We start from the raw sequence: 14,323 nt of genomic DNA, 5'->3' as shown, positions 1-14,323 counted from the left end.
GTTCTAGCTCCTTCCAAGGGTAAAAATAGGCCAGCAGACATTACATTGTGCTACAATCAACTCATCCACTTGATCCTGACCCTCATCTTTTATAGGTGAGACTAGTGGGAGCAAAATGCTACCATCTAGCCAGTGCTGGGAACTTTCAGAACCATTATTTCTGAAAAGAAATGAATATTCAAGGGCCCCTTTGACATAATGAAGGTTAAATCCTCACAGAGTTTTGCTGGGAGAGCTGTCTGATGGGGCTCTGAACCAGCCTGGCTGGGAGCTGCCTGGCAGAGACCTCACCAAGTCCATGGGTGAAAGGGGGCATCACCATGCAGCCACACCAGGTGGGCAGAACAACAGCTCTGCCTGGAAAAAAACACCATACAGACACCTAAACACACAGACTTGCCTGCAAATTAGTTCCCCACTTCAGGTAGCTGGAAATTGCCAGGTCACACCCATCTACAGACTTGTCATCTTGCTTTTAAAATGCTTCAATCCTGTTATTGAACAGTGCTTGCAGCAGTACCTGATAAAGAGAGAAAGAAGACACCATTTTGTCTGCAGAAAAAGTAATTCCAGGCAGAAACTGCCATTAAACATCTGTTTTGAAGGGGGGAATTAAAAAAAAAAGCAACCTGTGACAAACCATTTGTTGGCTAGCAGCAAAAAGCACAGTAGTAACATCTTAACACTTCAGAAAAATGTTATTAACTTTGTACAAATGCAACAGCAGATTATGGAAAGCATTTCTGAGTTGTTTTCACCTGACTTTAATTCACAATGATCGTATAAGTATAATGGTCTCCCATACCTAGGCAGCTGCTCTGTGGCCATGAGCATGGCAAGAAAACTGTTTCTGAAACCTAGGAAACCACTTCTAACATCTTGCATCGATTTAAATTATGAGCCAATTTAGCAAAGTTGATGTAAATCCCAAGATAATTACTTTCTATCAGATTTGTGCAGATAGAAAAAGATATATCCCTTCCCTCAGAAATTGTTTCAGTCCAGAAATTGTGGAGTCAGAGCATATTTAGCTTGTGTCCAGACTTCAGCAATAATAATTATATAGTTTTGAGACTGAAGCTGCTAGAAATTGACTATCTGCATGTTGCTCAGATGGTACTCTAAATCACACTCCCAGCACTGATGAGATCAATTTAGTTTCCACATAATATTGGAAAAAAAAGGAACACACCAGTACCTGGAACACAGTGAAAAGTATTTACCTCACACTTTTAATAAATCATTCCAAAAATCTTATTTGTCATTTAAATTGTTTAAAAAAATCTTATTCTCTCATTCTACCAATGTTCTTAGAGTCAATGTGCAGATCAGGCAGGAATTTGCTTTGCATGTAGTGGGGTGCCATTTGCTGTATGGCTGATAACAATTCTGGTAATTGCAAAAAAAAGATTAAAAAAAAAAAAAAAAAAGCAAGCTTCATTTTGCTGGCTGAGTTCGTAGCCCTTTGTTACCCACATTTCTAAAGGTGCTCTTTGTTGTGCTTTCATCTTTTTATTTATTTGGTTTGGAAATGTCCCTCTCTGTTCCAGTGTATTATAAAAGCTTTGCTCTGTTTCCCATCTGCTGCCTTGGAGAGATCAATTGTGGAGCATTCATCAGTGGGAACGTGAGGCTTTTTGCCACAATTTCCCTAAAATTCCTCTTGCCAGTCACATGCAGACTGAAATGGGGCACTTTGCACCAGCCTTGGCACTAAGCCTCACTGTTCTCCCATGAGCCCTTCCCAATAATTTAAGAGGGGTAAGAGTGGGAAACAACTCATGTGACTGTTAATTCCACTTTTCTTGTTCAGATGCCAGCACATCCAAACCAGATCTCCCTGGGCAGGAGCACTTTGTCATATTATCTGGAGTAATTCTACTTTGTGAATTATGTCCGGTCAGTTTAGTGTCTCAGTTTGGTCACATTAATCTCTTTGACCACTGCCTTAATCACTGAACTCTGCCAGCTCATTTTTCATCTTGCAGAAAGAAGCTGTCTGACTTTTTGTCTGGTGCCTGGCACAGTGATTGCTCTGCTGACCCCAGCGTAGCCAGAGGAACCCCGAGGTCTCACAGGCAGCATCAGGACCAACCACAGAGAGCAAGGAACATCTCCTCAGCCATCTCATCCATCCCTTAATGACCATGCAAATAGCTCAGTAACCCCAGATGATGGAACCAATCCCACTGCAGATACCTTGGCAGGTTAACAACCCACTGCCTGTCTCAAGCAGCACGAAGACAAAAACCTAATGAATTCATAGACAGCAATTAATTTTTAATTACTGGAGAATTCTGTACTTATACAGGATTTACATCAGCCATGCTTTCCTGTGTTGTACTGAGAAAAGAGACAGGTAAGCAGAAGGCATTCACTCAGTGTGTATAATCTTGATAAGCTCACCTTGTAGAAACAATATTGAAATTCTCTTCTTATGCATCTGTCTTGGTTTGTTTGCCTTAGCTGTTCAAATGATTCATGGATTGGGAAATTTGATCATTTCTGTGAATACCTTCAAAAAAACCTATTCAGGTTATTCAAAATGTATTTGCAACTGGAATCTGTCACCCTGCCAAAGGCTTAATATTCACTTTTTTTGTCACTAAAAAGAAATGTTTCAATACACTTCTTAAACTCACCAGTGTTAAAATAATGTGGCTTTTTTTCCAAAACTTACAGGTTTTATTTAAAACAGAGCATTTTTCTGTTAAACCTGTGTAATTAAGACAAGCCAAAATTCAACTATGGAAGCCTCTAAAGGTATGGACTGTCAACTGATCACTCTGCTACTGCTACAGAAGTGTAGAGTAAAAACAAACACATGGATATTGTTGTATGGTATCAAGTCTCAAGATATTTTATAATATAATAGTTCAGTTGGAAGGGACCTATAATGATCATCTACTCCATTTAGCAACTACCCTGCATACAATGCTAGAAATATTAAGTTGCTTGTAATATCTCTTATCTAGAGGCCTTTAGAATGCCATTCTATCAAAGAACATGTACTTTTTTTTTTTTTTTTTCCCCTTGAAAAGGATTCAAATAACAGGGTTTTGTTTCTGCAGTATAGGAACAAGAGAATGGAGTTCCCCATGAAAACAGGAGTAGTAGTTTTGGGGTAAAATGAGGACTGATTGTCATTGAAGACAGAAAAATGCCTAGAACATTCCTTTCCCTCCAGTCCCACTTTGTCAGCCCTTTTCATTAGTTGTCTTTTCCAGTTGCCTGTGATTTCTTAGCTTCCCTGATAAAAACAAGTCATATTTTTCCCTCAGAAACTAAACAAATAGATAAAGTCTATTCTCATAAGAAAGCAGCCTGAGTTCATGAATTTACTCCTATCCCTATGAACTCCTTTGAACTTTTTAAAACCACAGAAATCCATAAATCTAAAATTTTGAGAAACTTACTCTGAGCTGGAAAACATAGTTAGGCACCACCCTTCCAGACATACACCACAGTTTTTGGGAAATGTGTCAGGATTTGCTTTCTCCTTCTATGGAAGTGATAAATTATCTTAAAAATAGAAATGTATTTTTGTGTTGTGGAAGCATTACATTCCAGGACCACTGCAGGATGAATTAGATGCAACCTACCCATCTTTATAAGAGGGACTGAAAGGGAAGAAAAGTTGTCCCAAGGACAGGAGCTGCAAATAACACACTTTTTCAGCAACTCATATGTGACCAAGCTTCCCAGCAAATCAAGGGATTTGCAAATAATGCACTGTAAGCCACCACTGGCTGCTTTTGAATCTATTACAGAGGCTGCTACATTGCTCAAAATAGAATACAAAAAATGGTACAAGCACTAAACTCAGTTTTCTGGTAAGCAGATTTTAAAACACAATATGATTTCTCCTAGCAGGATCTTCTTTGCTTGACAGTGAAATATATAGAGAATTAGGAGGACTAGATAGTGATATACAAGATCTAATATTTCCATGGAAAATCTTATTCATTAGGACATGGCAGACAGTTTTAAACATTACAAACCAACCAATGCAAACAGCAAAATTTGGGTTTCCTCATATATTGGGCACAGAGGCTCCTTTGGGTGTCCTAACAACTTCATAAAATTCAGACTATTCATGAGGCTATGCCCAAAACAAGTATTTAAAGGAAACTGAAAGATACAGATTAGGGTCCACTTTTAGGGAAAGAACTGAGAAGAGCTAAGATGTAAATTGGAACCAGTATTTAATTGCCTAGAGGTTAACTGTGTGAAAATGATGAGAAATTTTGAGAAAGAGCTTACTTGGAAAGAATCACACTGGAGACAGTATGTAGCCCATCAGGACAATAAACCTCCAGCTGCCCTAAAAGAGCTTTTTCCAGGAGTTGAGTTACACAAATTTATTTCCTGGAGGCAAAGTGCCAATGAGTATCATTTACTGAAGACACAAGGACTTAAGTTGAATGTAGCAGAAGTTACACTCCTGATTTCCAGTGGGGGCTCTGCCAGCATCAGGCAGATTCCCCAGTTTGGTCACTGAAGGGTGAAGTTAAGCAGTCCTCTGAATGGAAGGCTCTGATGGAGCAGAAAGAAGGCTGATTTTAGCATGGTTTGTATTAAAGAGAAAAATACAAAAAAAAAACCCACCCCAAAACAACAAAATATTCAAGTATCACATTGAGGTATTGTGTCCAGGGCCCCAAAACAACAGCAATTCTGTAACTCTACCCTGGGGTAATCACCATGTAGGCTGGAGACCAACTTACAGCCCTCTTTTTTGTAGCTTTCTTATTTCTGAAATGGGTAGGATTTCTCCCTGGCCCTCAGGAAGAGATGAGATCAGATCTCACTAATGATATTTTAGTCATTGGATGCTGTCCCAGATGTCAAATCAGACCATGCTGGAAAGCATTATTTTTCATTGTTGGGATTGTAAAAAGGAGAAGAAGAAGTTTAGGGTGAGTGAATGATGCATTCCAGTCCAAGGAGAGCTGGAAGCACCACGGATCAGCTCAACTGAGAAGAAATAAAACTTCTGCCTGGCTCAAGGTCCAAATTGTTGCAAGGGAATGATGGGCTTTGAAGTTGTGATGAGTAAACAAGTGGATCCTCTACCTATTGCACTGGGTGGAAAAAACAAAAATCTCAGAATAATCTGGGCTAAGCAGAACTTGACAGAATTAAGACAACACTTGCAATGTGCATCTGGGTTTCACAGACAAAATTTAAAGAGCAGACTGAGTACAAATGGCACAGAATTTACTTCTAAGTGCAGACATCTCAGCAGAGCACTCACTATGTGATTATTTTGCCACAAGCACATAAGTAATGTAAAGCAGCCACACAGATGGCTGTGTCACATTATTATTTGCAAGAAATCCTATGAGACCAGAATATCAAATAATGGACAGAAGGAGTAGCAGAAAATAGGGAAGAAGTGCTTATGGAGTTAGATGAAACCTGCAATACAGGTTGCAAATTAAATATACAACATGCCAGGATTTTCTTTAGAATGTTAGATTATTAAAGATTTAAATGGTAACTTGGAAAATGGGAAGCAGAGAGTGGTAGTTGCTGCTGGGGAGAATGCAGCAGCTATAGGACATCTTAGAACTGAAATGGGAGCAATACTTAATTTCCAGTTTAACAGCAGAGAACAACTTGTTCACAAAATGGAAGCAGTTGATTGATCACCATATCTTTCATTTGGGTAAACTGATAGGGGCTATAGAGTGGCTGGGATATAGATTCCTCAATAAGTGTTATGAATAAGCCAACAAATAGCTTCATCATTAGTTCCAAATGCTCTACCTTAAATTTAGCCATGTGAGGAAGCAATCCAAGTCACATTTTCATTCTATCTTTTCTTTTACCAGACTGGAAAACCTGGGAGTCGTGTTGAACCCATATAAAGGAGAATTTAAAATTATATTAGCACTGAATTCACACTTCACAAAGAAATATATTTGGGTAGACCAAATATACATAAACTCTGACTTTCTTAATTTCAAAAGAAACATCTGAATAGTAGCAAAGTTTAAGCAGCTTTATCTCTTCTTTTTCCCTGGTAAAATCATTGCTCAGTTATTAATTTCACTGATCACTCTCTGCAAGAGTGAAATTAATGGTTCAAGGAGACACATGAGTATATTGTAAGAATTCCTAAGGATTCTTTGAGTACATAAAGCAGAAAATGTGTGAGCAAAGGACCAGGACAGTTCTTGTGGAGCAATAAAACACAATAAATGTGGTCTAGGCCTGCTAAATGCCAGCCATCTGCACCCTCTAACCTGGCACCTAAGTGGGGGAGGTTTTTCTCTTCTGATTCCACACTTATTGTGCTTTCACAGTAGAAGGCACAACTGACATTGTAATACTAAGGGCCATAAAACACCTGGTAGTTGGAGGGGAATTTTCTAAACTAAGAATGGCTCAAGTAAGTAAGTATTGCCAGGATTAGATGATGTTACTGGGACCTCAGAGAAATGATGCTCAGATTTCTTCAGAAAACCTTTTGGTAAAGGTGTTCAAAAGACAACAAAAGAGAATAAATAATAAAATTAAAAACTTTCAAGTGAACTTGACTTGTCCTTGTGCTGTCCTTGAGAGAGACAACTATATATATATATATATGTTTTTAAAGGTTCTTCCAGTGGTCAGAGTAATGAATGGCACCTGCGTTTGACTTCAGCACATGCAAAGGCTTTGTTTGAGGAATCACCACTACTTAAATTAGGGCCATTTGATATTTCAAAAGAAAATAAAACCCCTTCTCCTGGCAATATGAGCTGAGGGTAAATCTCAGAGGCATGCAGAAGGGCTGTTTGGCCCATTCCTGTAGGACAGCAGCCCTGGGACACCCAAGGCACTGGAACAAAGCAGCCTAAGTACACACTTCAGATGATACACATTGTAATGGTAATGACTTCCCAACTCGAGTCTTAAGTCAAACATGTCAAAAGCAATGAAATGACTCTGGAGAATGACCAGTAACACTAATTGCTATGGCTGGGAGAGATTTGAGGGTGCTGAAAATGCACGTGGTCACTGCTGGGTCTGGAGATGATGATTTTGAGAACTAAGAGTTTTCTCTGTTCATCTCACTGCTTGGTTAATGTTGGCTCTATCATTCCTACCATATAAATCAAGTAGTAATGTCAAGCCACCTTTTGAACACCTCCAAAGGAACTCTTAAGGTTTTTTTGTGACAACTGTGGTGTCCCCTTAGCTCAGCAGAAGTTGTGGCAGGGAATCCTAGAAGATTTCAATTATATGTAATAATTTGATAAAAAATGCACGAAAGAAGCATGCAGAGTTACTTCTTTGTTTCTTGCTCTCAGAACTGCAACTCTGCCAGTAACTCTTAATACAAAGTTAATTTAGTCAAGATACTTGAGAGCCACTTGGCTATGTTTCTAAATTCCTCTCTTTGTCCTTCACAGAGCTCTTTGAAGTGTTACTCTGTGAGGTGGATGTTGTAATGAGCCTATTTCTAAGAGGATCAAAGTAGCAGAGCTGCCCAAAGCACCATCAAAGATACACAACAGAGAGCCCTTTAATGAGGGAGAGAGGGACAGGACTGTCTTCTCCCCCAAAATAAAACCCTAAACCTGGATTTAGATTAAATATTTAAAATTGAAAATTGTTTTGTCTGCCACTCACTAGCAGAAAGTACAAACCTCAAAGAGAAGAGAAGATTTCTCCAGCTGACTCTGCTAAAATGTAGTGACTGTCATTTGCTTGGTGCTTCACCATCACTTAACCAAGTCCAGAAACCTGTGGCCTAAGCTCCAGGTGGCAGTGGCAGCCAGAAGGGACACGGGCAGGACAGCAGCCTCGTGCTGGAGCAGATTCCTTTCCCATGGATATGAAAATAGAAAGCAAACACAGGGCAGGAAGCAGCAGCAAAGGCTGTGGAGAGAGGAGAGAGCTTGGAGGGGGAGTAGGGGGGAGGGTGGGAGAGAAAAAAGGAGTGGGAGGGAGGACTGGACATGTAAATGATGTGCCAGGAAATGAATTCCTTATAATGTCTCTTGCCAGAAGCTAAATCCTAGAAAATGTAAGTCGCCTTTTTCCCTTTCTTTTGCTCTTTCCATAGATCCTCTGAGGGTCAGAGAGGAAGGCACAGGGACAGGAAGAGGGGCCATGCAGTGTTTACTTACTTATTGTGTGACCCAAGTGCTATATGATCCAGCTTTCACATTAGAAGGCATGTGACCCCATAAAAGTGATGAACAGGATAATATCCTGCTTCTCATTACACAGTTTTTCAACTGACTTTATTTGGCCACGGGGATCCTTCAGTGTGTTCTAGGGCTGAAACACCAGAATAAATGTGTTTCTGTTCAGAGGCTGGATGTGCTCATTGCCCCACGTTCAGGAACGAGATGGGGGCTTATTTTGTTTGACTTGATAGCTATCTGCAAATATTGCCTCTACTTAGCTTTGTGTTTGTTTAAGGAATCACCTCCTGCATCCAGCAAGACTGCAGAAATGGGTGCCACTGACCTGTGTTTAACTGGGGGATAAAATAAGAAGACTTGTGTTTAATCTTAAACCTGTATTTAGGGTTTGTTTTGGGGTTGGGTTTTTTTTCTGTTGGGTTTTTTTTCAGAATTTAGCAGCAACCATCTAGTATAAAGTTATAAATCCTTAGCAGCAAACCTTTGGCTGCTGGGCAAAATACACTTCAGGCTTATGAGAAATCAGCAATACATGAAGCAGAATGACTACCCACATTGCACACAAAGTATTTATATAATACATTAATATATAAAAGTAACATATAATCCATTTACTGGGCATTAAACATGAGAAGCAGCCTAGGCATTTTTTCTTCTCAACCCCACACAGTTTGGAACACCCAAACATATATCCCAACATCTGCAGTGCTATGGACCAAACCAATACTTGAAGCTGACTTGGATTCTCTGGGTAAAAACATTGGACACTTCCAGATGGTAGGAACAAAGATCTTAACTTTTTTTTTAATTAACTGCAACACTACAATCATTATGGAAGTTTGTAGGTAGCAAAATTTTGTGATGGATGTAAATAAACTTAATTAAAAGGCTGCATTTCAGCAGAAGGTACTGAGAACCCAGAGGTTTCCAGTGCAGGAAGCCAGGAAGCAAAGCTCCCAGTTTCCTTCCCTTACAGAGCACAAGGTACACAGATTTTCCTAGAGTGCTGTAACTTCTGGAAATGTAAATATCTATGAATGCTTGTATCCTACTTAATTCTGTAAAATTCAGGAACTCTGAAAAGCTTTTAAAAATTAACTAACTTCCTGCATACCCATTTCTAATTAGTATTTGGGAACCTAATGAGAATCTGCAAAAATCAGGACCATTGTGTCTTGGTTGACACTTTAACAGCAGATAAAACTTCTAAGGTACTGATAGCACATAAACCTTCAAAAGCTGCTCACTGCACAAAGAATTTATGTACAGAAATGTACATATATGATGTGTTTCATAATCCATATGCTGTGGGCCCACCTCTGTCAAATTGCTTGAGAATATTTTAATGCTACAACTGAAAAGAGAAATTCTTAGCATCCATCTGCTTCTTTTATGTTCCTGTTTCTAGCTCCTAGACTTTAAACCCCTGAATAATAGAGAATATAAAAAAGTAATATAGTAATAGAAACATACAGTCTCTGCAATTTCAGGTAGATGTGAGAGATAACACACAAGCACAAGAACAAAACTAAAAAGATGGTTGAACAAGGTAGAAAGCTTTTGAACTTACTTGGCCTGTTGAAGGATAATCTCCACCAGGGGCACCACTCAAAGATTTGATTCACAGGAATTCTGGTGCAGAAGAGATTCAGGGCCTGTATCACCACTCTGCTTTCTATATGGTGTGAAATATATCTGATTGTTGTCAAGAAGAGTTGATCCCAGTTTTATGTAGAATCTTAAAAAAAAAAAAAAAAAAAAAAATTAAAAAAAAAAAAAAAAAAAAAAAAAAGAGAGACAACTGATTTTTAGGAAGGATGTTAATCCCTGAATACTAAACATTTCTGAGCACTGTGATTTCTACTTATTTCTTCTGCTTTGATACCAAGTAGCCAGTTCTGGTAATGATATCCCATATGAAATCTTACTGTCACTACAGAAAAGAAAGAAGAGAAGAAAGAAGAGAAGAAAGAAGAGAAGAAAGAGGAGAAGAGAAAAGAGAAGAGAAGAGAAGAAGAAGGAGAAGGAGAAGGAGAAGGAGAAGGAGAAGGAGAAGGAGAAGGAGAAGGAGAAGGAGAAGGAGAAGGAGAAGGAGAAGGAGAAGGAGAAGGAGAAGGAGAAGGAGAAGGAGAAGGAGAAGGAGAAGGAGAAGGAGAAGGAGAAGGAGAAGGAGAAGGAGAAGGAGAAGAAGGAAAAGGAGAAGAAGGGAGAAGAGAGAAGAAAAGAGAAGAAAGAGAAGAAAAGAGAAGAGAAAAAAGAAAAGGAGACTTGCCTGTCTCTTTTTTTTGTCTTTATCTTCGTATCACAAAACCAGCCAGAGAAGGAGAATACTGAACACATATGATTGTGACTAATACTGATTTATAATGTGGGGTCATAATTTGGCCCAAACGTTGCTTTTTTCTTTTCAAAAAGCAGCAGCATTTTTAAGGCAATCAGTAATTGCAGTGCCTTTTCACTTGACAACATGAATTAGTAGAGTAAATAAAGAGAAAAATGCAGAAACAAACAAGTAACACAAGAGTTCTGTTGTGACCACCACCCACTCACAAGAACACTATTTCCCTTTCCTTCATTTATTTGCATATGTACTTATTTGCAGAAGACAAAACACAACTGTGTAGATCATTTACATTCTGAAGGATACGAAACTTGGACAACTCTGTGGAAAATTCTCAGAAATAATCTTGATGAAGTGGTTTTATTCATCTCATTCTGCTTTTCTCAAGGGCTGACATATGCATAAAAGGGGAACATGATTCCTTGCACATGTTCTCCATGAGGACTGCATGTAGCACAATTATTAACTTAAAACAAGTTTGCTGACTCTTACCCAAAGGCACTGCTGAATCAAAGCCAAAGGAATTCATGCTGGCATTTCTCCAGCTCCACTCCATCAGTGAACAGGGTGGAAGGACAATTTTCACTATATTACTATAGGGTTTTAGTGGACCTACGTGGTCTGTCCCAACACCTCTGCTGTGCAGTGTGGGACCTTTTAAATCATGGACTTGTAGAACTACTGAATGCCAGGCTGGAAGGGATCTCAAGGATCATCTGGCCCAAGCTTTCTAGGTAAGAACATGGTTTGGATGAGATGGCCCAGCACCCTCTGAAGATGAGTCTTAAAAACTGTCCAGTGCTGGGGAAACCACCAGCTTGCTGGGGAGATTATTCCAGTATCTGACTATTCTCACTGTGAAAAATTTTTTTCTGATGTCCAACTGGAATCTCTTCAGGAGTAATTTGCACCCAATTCCCCCCCATTTTCCCATATGACTCCCTGTAAAAAGGGAGTCTCCATCTTCTTGGTTGCCACCCTTTAAATACTGGAACATGGGGAAGCATTCTCCCCTAAGCCTTCTTTTTTCCATGCTGAATAAACCCAGTACTCCCAGTCCTCCCAGTCCTTTGATCATTTTTGTGGCCCTTCTCTGGACCCTCTCCAGACTGTCACTTTAAGGGTACCTTCCTTTCTTGTGCTGCTGCAGGCTGAGGATGCTGAAAGACAGAAAGAAGGATGGATGAAAGGATGGGAGCTGGGACTGTGCTTCCCTAGCATGACCAGATCCTACAAACATAAACCACCAACACTTCAGCAAGTCCCCTTTTTTAATTTCATCCCTCAAAAAGGGAAAAACATTACAGTGAGACCATATATGACATGTGCTGTGTATGTGTGAAATGGACTTGATTCTTTTCTGGGAGAAACAGAAACCACAGGGTGGTCACATCAGCTCCCAGATAATAATTTAGCATTACTACACATTACAGAAATCTATCTGTGGGGAGAGCAACTCCTTATCAAGAGAAGACTGACAGCAGAAGCCCTTTCCCCTCACAGTCATCTGGCTTTGCTCCAGCACCCTCTCTGCTCCTCCTGGGTTTTCCAAGGGCTCTGCCTCCTATTCTTCCTTCCACCACTTCCTTCCTTTGTCAGTTCTCCCATCCTGTCTTTAAACCTCGAGGGGGAAGATCCATCTCCAGGTTGAACCAAGCCAAACCTACAGGATGCTGTCTCAGAAGTGGGAGGTGGGAATCATCTTTAGCTGATGAGTAACCCTGGTTACTGCTTTGTGCTCCTGGATAAAGCCATTTGCAATTATCAGCTAACTAATCTAACCAGCACATTTTGGGACATGAAGAGTCCAGTCTATGAGTTTTTTTCCCTGTACCAAAGCCTGTATTTTTTTTAATCACAACTAATTTGTCAGTTATAAAATCCATCTTGGGTCAAATCCAAGCCAAGCAGTTGATTTTTCAGAATCAGTTCCACTTCTTTCAGTAGTCACTTGATCTTCCCAGACTGTCCCATGGGAACTGGACTGGAATAGTCCCCTTCAAGCTGACTTTTCTTGTCTGATGTATCTCCCAAACACTTCAATATCTTCCCTCTAGTGAAACCTCAAAAGAGAACTACAGAAGTAAATATACAAATGGCTGCTGACAGGATAAATGGAGTAAGGAGAGAGCCCAACTTACTGGAAGTGGTGAATATTTTATAAGGATGAAAGAATAATTATACACAGGCAGATAAAATGTTCATTTAGTCTCCACCTGTGGTTTTGGTCAGTACAAAAGTTAAGAAGATATAAGAAAATTAGGAATACACTGTTTCTTCCAATGTATTTGGAGTCCCAGCTCCCCAAAACGTGTCATTTATAGAGCTTTCTGAGCTACAGATTGCATCCACTGTCATATCAACTCTATGCTTCTTCCAATTAATATTTCAATCTATTTAAATCCACCTATAATTTCAGCCTTCACAACTTTCTGCAGCACTGAGAGTTTCAATTTATTATGCACAGTGTGAAGAAAGGATTTCCTTGATGCATGTCAAACCTTGATTTCAAATTGGGATTGGGTGTCTTCCAGTTTTTTAATTTAGAAATAGTGAATAATGATTCCCTATCTACCATGTCAATCACTATTTTCAAACCTGTACCATTCCCTTCTCATTGCCTCTTCTGTCCAAGCATCCTCTCTTCCTGGGGAAATGGTTCCTTTGATCTCTCCAGTCCTCTCCTACATCCCTCTCCAATTCCTAAAAGTGTCTGGAAGCAGGTCAGGGGATGCAAAATGACACCAAATGAATTTAAAACATTTCCCAATTTCTATGTAATATTGTTTATCCCCTTCTTATGTATTCTGCATGCTTTGGTTTAGTCTCACAAAAGACTGAAAATATTTACAGAGATTTAATAATTTTTCTGGGAACAAAAAATTGCAATTTGAATGAGTTTTATAATATTTTTTCCAGAACAGAGTTGATATTTTTGTCTTTATACATATTTTCCTGAACCCTACTGACATCAAGATAAAAGTTCAATTTACCACAAAAAATAAATTATCTCCATAAACAACTCTCATAATTTATGCCCACATGTATAATTTTCCTTTTTTTTTTTTTTTTTCCGAGTTGGAATATTCTGCCAGCAAATCTGAAAGTTAAAATGACTGCAGGCAGATGTGGAACAGGCTTCCTTCTGAGGCTGAACAAAGCATAAAGCATGAGAAGCAACAAGAAGAGAATTTGTCTTGGTTTTAGTGATTTTTCTTTTAGTAGAGTCACTTACCTTGGTACAACCTTGTAAGTCTAAACAAACTCAGTTGGTTTTAGTGGATTTGCACTCACTGAAGGGAGAAAAGAATTTATCACCCCAAGTTTTATATTAAGCAGTCCTCTAAATGTCATGCTGGAGATTTTATTTTTTTTTTTTAACTTTGAAGCATTGTCAAACTATTGCTTGGCAGTTATGCACACATGGCAGGGCAGTGAGATTTTGTTCTTCAAAAAAAAAAAAAAAGGCAAATTGCAAGCCAAAATGAAGTTCAGACATGGGGCTTAAAGCCTTTCTCAGGTGACATTACTAAGAAAACAAAAATGCATATGCTTTTTTTTTAAGCCTTGTGCCTGGAGAGGAAGCCCAGCCCTGCTGTCACCCAAGCAGCCTGCTCTGGAGATGGTTTTCTATTCCAAAGCATCCCCCTCCTTCCACCAGTCGTAGTCACTTGCCCCTTTTGCTCTGAAAATAAATCAATTTCATCTGGTGCAGTTCCATTTCTTTCTTCTCTCCACCTCAGTCCCTCTCTCCCTTTGAAAGCCTCTTTCCCCTGCACCATATGGCAGCTTAGAGCAGGGCAGAGCTGGGATCCAGCTCCTAACAAAAGAGGCTGTG

The 14,323-nt window shown here is 39.4% G+C and overlaps 1 long non-coding RNA gene across 2 annotated transcripts in view; it reads right to left on the bottom strand.

The window, feature by feature from the left end:
* Positions 1-9,840, bottom strand: part of LOC139800244 (uncharacterized) — a 34,444-nt gene extending 24,604 nt beyond the window's left edge. For both annotated transcript variants that reach the window (XR_011727675.1, XR_011727676.1), the window contains exon 1: positions 9,715-9,840. This is a non-coding gene — a long non-coding RNA (uncharacterized lncRNA). The remainder of the gene's footprint in view (positions 1-9,714) is intronic.
* Positions 9,841-14,323: the final 4,483 nt, after the last annotated feature.

This window comes from Heliangelus exortis, chromosome 10, assembly GCF_036169615.1.
Source record: "Heliangelus exortis chromosome 10, bHelExo1.hap1, whole genome shotgun sequence".
NCBI lineage: Eukaryota > Metazoa > Chordata > Aves > Apodiformes > Trochilidae > Heliangelus > Heliangelus exortis.
This window is presented reverse-complemented; position numbering and strand designations above follow the sequence as displayed.